Genomic DNA, 6,478 nt, shown 5'->3' with positions numbered 1-6,478 from the left:
CACCGGGCCCTCTGACCACCATCAGTAGACAATGCAGGTGAAGTGTCTTGCCCAAGGACACAACGACATGCGGCTAAACATGTCAATACTGGTCAGATCAGGGAGAGGACCAGAGAAAATTACGGAGTCCGACATTGTTTTGGTAAACTTACACACCGAAGCAACACTAATTTTAGTGACCGACCGGGTGTTTTTACCGCCAGCGTGAATAACACTCTTACTGTATTTACCCTTATCCTTAGTTTCAGGTAGGATTTGATGTCGCCCGTTCTGGCCCCCGGCAAATATTTGACTATGGTCCCTGGTGTCTCTAATGCCACATTTCTGCCAATCACCAGAGTGGGCTTCTCAGTGGGTGTGTCACTCAGTGGGGAAAACCGGTTAGAAACGGGAGCGGGTTGGTGGTGACCAGTGGGCAGAGATCCACGACTACGCTTTCTGCGTACAGTTACCCAATTGCCTGGCTGTTCAGGCACTTTTGGAGGACAGTTATGCGGGGGGTCTACTTTATTTATTTTATTTTTTTTAACAGTGCCCTGTCTGGCAATGTGGCAATAAGAATAAATGTCTTGATGCCAAAAAGAGCCCAAAAGATTTTACTTTCACAAGTGGAGCAGTACAGCTATTGCCATAGTGTTCCGCTTGTTTCATGCATAAAAGAGCATGATTCCTGACATGGAAGAGACTGAGAAACATGAAAAAAGTCCTGCAGCTCAGGAGGAAAGTGATGAAGAAAGAAGAAATGCACAAACAATTGTGGGCAAATCTCCCTTCACCTATGATTTTAAGAAGGTATTGAAGGAGGTGCAAGGAGAGCTTGAAAAAGAGATTGCAGAAATCAAAAAAGATGTGGACAATCCTTACTACTGCCCAGCTACGCGGGGGGTCTACTTTATTTTATTTTTTTCTAACAGTGCCCTGTCTGGCAATGTGGCAAAAAGAATAAATGTCTTGATGCCAAAAAGAGCCCAACAGATTTTACTTTCACAAGGGGAGCAGTACGGCTATTCCCATAGTGTTCCGCTTGTTTCATGCATATAAATTGCTTTATTATAATTATGCAGGGAGTTTTACAGATTATATGGACACTGCAATGTATATAGAAGAGGAAAAACAAAAAAAAAGGAGAAAAGATGAAAGAAAGAGGAGATAGAAGGGAGATAATGATAAAACATTTTCAGTCTACTTCATCACCTATATATTTTATCTCTTTTTATTCTTATTTTTTATCTTTATTATATTGTGTAGTTGGATGTGTGTGTATATATATATATATATATATATATATATATATATATATATATATATATATATATATAAAGCTGTAACTGGAGCGTGTAACAAAAGTAATTTCCCTCTGGGATTATTAAAGTATTTCTGATTCTGATCAGCTGCAAAGAGATGTAAAAAGAACAGCACAACCAACAGACATGGTCACCCATAAGTATAAGTTCAGTATCACAGATACTATGTAAGACATCTGAGAGGGATGATAGTGCTTCTGGTTTGGCAGAAGGTGGTCTATAACACCCCACTAGGGTAAACTGAAGCGTTACAGTCAGATGCACATGTACTCTGTGTTACCTGAAGATAAGAAGGCTTGTTTATCCAAAGAAAAAATGCTCAATAGTGGTTGTGGAGAGCCGAAGAGGCGCCCCCCCAGAGCACTGAGTCCTGTGCCAGGGACGAAAAGCCCCTAACGCCCGAAGGGACCCCAAGAGCAAAGGCACAAAGTAGGGGCAAGCCAAGGAAGTCCGACCCCCACCAAGGGAGAAGGACAGACAGCCCCGAAGAACTCCCCCAGTCACCGCAATGCCAGAGCCCCCGGGAGCCACGGGAACGAGTCCGTGGGCTCCGCCGGCAGCCAGCCACCCTGAAGTGGCCATGAGCCCCAGGGAGCTGAGGCCCCAGGGACGCCCAACCCCCCAGTAGGAGCCCCAGCCAGGCCCCGGCCGGCTGGAGGTCTTCAGTAGCGTTAGAGAAGGCGGACCTCCCGGCCCCCATGGAGAGGCAGCCAGGAATGAGCCAGCAGCCACCCAGGCATCCACCCCCAAACTCCAAGCTCCATCATTGCACCAGCAGGCCCAGGTGCCAGCCAGTGGAGGGAGAGCAGGACAGGGGGAATGGGCTAAGCAATTAGCGGAGACTTGCTTCTGCATGGGGGTCTACTTTAACTCCTGGATGTTCAACAGCCTGAAGCCTGGAATCTAACTCTGTCACCCTCGCCTCCAAATCTACAAAAAGGGTGGGAGGAAGAAAGAGAAGCCATAGCGATGGTAAGCTAGCGCTAGCCTGGGCTAGCTACTCCTTACTATAAGCAATAAAACCATGTGAAACTAACAAGTTCTCAGTAGAAAAGTGCAGCAAAAAGTGCTATGTATTACAGTGGTTTTGATCAGTTACAGTTACTTAGATACAGAGATATCACAGAAATAAAATCACTTAACTTCAGATAGAGATCATCTAGACAACAACGACACTCAGTAATCCAAACAAGAAGGGAACCCGATACATCTCATCAAGTAGCACCCTCTAGTGTCATAGTACACAACAGTAAGAGTACACCAGGTGGAAAAAGACTACAGCTGGGCACTACTCCAAAGTGTCCTTCTGTCATTCAACAAGGAGAGCATTGAAAGCTATTTGGATAGGGCCTTTGCTATTTCTTCAAAAGTAAAGACATGGAAGGAGATCCAAATGTTTGCAGTGCTTCACATTTGCTCTGCACATGTGCTCAAGGCTGTTGCACAGGTTATCGGGAGAATGACTAATGATAAAGGGTTAAAGGAGTTTGAAACATTTGCATTTGCCAGATTGTAAAATCCAACATCATTGGTCTCTGCAATCACAATCTTCCACTCATTGTGCACTGTATTAACTGGCAAATACAACACCAGCACTGTGCAGAATAATCTCCAGGCCATACAGGACTTGATAACAAAGAGCATGATTCCTGACATGGAAGAGACTGAGAAACATGAAAAAAGTCCTGCAGCTCAGGAGGAAAGTGATGAAGATAGAAGAAATGCACAAAGGATTGTGGGCAAATCTCCCTTCACCTATGATTTTAAGGTCTTGAAGGAGGTGCAAGGAGAGCTTGAAAAAGAGATTGCAGAAATCAAAAAAGATGTGGACAATCCTTACTACTGCCCTGTTACGCGGGGGGTCTACTTTATTTTTATTTTTTTTAATAGTGCCCTGTCTGGCAATGTGGCAATAAGAATAAATTTCTTTGTTGTTGATGTTCTTTTTGATAACTACCTGGGCCTTTTTCCCCCTTGGAGTGGTCTACTTTTGGGAAATTTAAAAAGGTTTGCATCTGACAAAGAAGATGACACCTTTGGCCCAAGCAAAAAAAAAGGGACACAAACTGCCATGTGGAGAGATGGTTTGGAATAGTGAAACATTCTATTCTAAAAAGGCAGAGGAGACTGAGGCCAGGGAGCTTTGTCAGGAAAATGTTTGCCTCTCTACAGGGTAGATATGACGAACACATCATGTATCATCAGATATCTAAACACTTACTCCTAAAACCCATGCAACGAAAGGACATAGGTCAATCACAGGAGAGTTGGGCAAAGAGAGATTAAGCCAAACCCTGCACTCCAAATTCTACACTGCTCCAACCACTGTTCTTGTTCCAAAGAAAGCAAAGTCAGCTTTGAACACTGTCAAAAATCTTCAGAAGATACATGAGAACAACAGCTCCAAGCCCACAATAGAGGTACTTGTTTGCTAAATACATTAAATTCAACCGTTTACATTTCTTGATGCTGAAACCACAGTCTTTTTGACAGCTAGAAACATTGTGAAAACACCACAAGCATCAGTCAGGTAGTTTTATTCACAGAGTGTGAATAAAACTGCCTGTGAGTGTGGTTCACTCCAGAAAAAAGTTAAACTCAAGCCCATCTTACAAACATACAAAATCTAAAAAAAAAAACACACTACAATGTTAATATTGTGGGAATTCAAAAGAGGTGGGCTGTTGTAAATCATGAAGAGCAGAAACACACATTTACCTACTGGCACAGAGAATTTCAGAGTTTGAGGCCTGATGAACTACTCATTGGAGAGGCAAGTTTTCTGATTAAAAATATATAGATTGTGATGGACTGGGTTTATATTTCTAGTAATTAGTGTGTTAGTTCCTTCTCCTGCCACTAGGTAGTGTCTTTAGTTTTGGCGCTGGGCAGTCATATTGCAGTTAGACCAGTTTTCGTATGGTAGTGTTGGGAGCAGCAACATCTTAATCCATCCTGTTTTAAAACCACTTATAAGAGCATTGTCTGTGAGTATTTTTGAAGGATATTGTTAGTATACATTTTTCATGTGTATATTTCTGCATATTTTTGTAATTTAAAGAGCTATGGATGTTTGACATGCTGTTTCATATATCCAGTTAATCAATGTAGTAGCTCGGTAGGCTAGTTGTGGGCCATATATTTGGGGATGTGTATTAGATATCTTAGTTTTACAAATTTTATGCTGATTGTGTGTTTTATTTTGCTTCTTCGTTTTAGTTTTACACCTATTTACATGCTGTCAGTTTGAATAAATCTACAAAATCTGACCAGCGTGTGATGGGAGTAATCTGTCTGTCTAGTTGAAGAAGGGGGACTCTTTAATGAGGGCAGAACAGTAAAAAGACAGACTCAACAGTGACTTCTACCACACTGAGTAAGATATCCAGCCTGCTCTACACCTACCGGTTTTAAGATGTCGGCAACAGAAGAAAAGAATTAAGAATCAAAGTCAGAGTGTTCACGCTCGTCTAAAACTTGAAAAGTATGGAAGAGTTCTGTGAGATCTGCAGCTAGCTTGGCTGCTTTGGGAGCACGAGCAAGGGCAGAAGCTGCAAAGGCAAGAGCTCAGCATGCACAAAGAGATTGATGTTAAAGAAAAAAAAAGCTCACCTGAAAGTAGAGGAGGCATGTCTTGATGCCACATTGGAAGCCATAAAGCAAGAGAAGGAGGATGATGCCACTTTTGCTGAAGCCAATGTATTGGAATCAGCAGTGGATCTGGCAGCTATGCATGAGCTCACTGAAGTTCATGATTTTGACCAAGGTTCATCCTATCTTTCAGTTTAGAGAACAGAGAAATATGTTCAAGAACAGTATGCCGATGTGAAATATAATCAGCACACAGAGGATCCAGAGCAGAATAGAGACTGATTTAACTTCGTCAGCAGCTGTTAACCTCAACTCTAATGATGATTGTAACACACATCATGAGCAACCTAGGCAAGGTGAGAGGCAACGTTTGTCTGTGAAAGCCACAATGCCAACTACAACAGCTGCTCTCCTGTTCGTCCATCGATACGACGAGGACCATCTATTCATCCTATGGTTGGGGAAGTTAGAGTCTATGAGTACTCAGGTGGCTGGTCAGGCCAATCTGTTCACGGAAAAGTCTTGGGCAATGCAGAAAGGGAATGGTGGCATCTGGTGAAGGATTGGCAGCTCTGATCTTCCTGGCTTGCTTACGCTATACAGCCACAGCGATCCGATTTGCCTCGCAAGCTTTGGCACCTTTTTGGACAGCGGATCGCCACATTCCTCTGTCTTACCCTGCCTTCTCCCATGTGTTGTGGTCGATGTTGAAGGCCTTCAACGAGGCTTTGAGCGTGTCCTTGAAAGGCTTCTTTTGTCCACCTTGGTAGCGCTTTCCTTGCTGTAGCTCGCCAAACAGCAGTTTCTTTGGGATGCAGTCATCAGACATGCAAGATACGTGTCCTGCCCATCAAAGCTGGGACTGCATCAGGATGGTGTAGATGCTGGGCAGGTCAGCACGGGTGAGCACCTCGTTGTCTGGGATCTTATCTTGCCACTTTATACCCAGAAGTTTCCTGAGGCAGGTGGTGTGAAGTGGATCAGGTTTTTGGCATGACGCTGATAGATTGTCCATGTTTCACAGCCACATAGTAGAGTGGTGAGAACAACAGCCCGGTACACCTTGATCTTTGTCTCTGTTGTGATCCCTCTCCTGTCCCAAATGTTCTTGTGTAGTCTGCCAAAGACGGCACTCGCTTTAGCAAGTCTGGCGTTGACTTCATCATCAATGACGACGTTTCTAGAGAGTGTAGTTTTAGGTTTTATGAAGACTTGACCACTGTCATTGCCGCTGTTCCTAACGCTGATAAACTCATCATTCTTGGTGATTTTAACGCAAGATTTGGCTGAGACAGCGCCTCCTGGGATGGCGTGACTAGGAAGCATGGAGTCGGCAACTGTAACAGCAACGGTCTACTACTCCTCCAGGCCTTTTGATCACAAACACGTCTTCATTCAACCTCCCTAGCCATAACAGGACATCCTGGATGCATCCTCGCTCTAAGCACTGGCATCTGATTGATTACGTCATTGTGAGGAAGAGGGACAGGCAAGACGTACGAGTCACAAAGACATGTGTGGCGCAGAGTGTTGGACAGCAACCCAGTCTCATGGGAAAATGTACCCCCACTACGTTGGTCCAC

Source organism: Cyprinodon variegatus, unplaced genomic scaffold, assembly GCF_000732505.1.
Source record: "Cyprinodon variegatus isolate N-32 unplaced genomic scaffold, C_variegatus-1.0 Scaffold1257, whole genome shotgun sequence".
Lineage (NCBI taxonomy): Eukaryota > Metazoa > Chordata > Actinopteri > Cyprinodontiformes > Cyprinodontidae > Cyprinodon > Cyprinodon variegatus.
This window is presented reverse-complemented; position numbering follows the sequence as displayed.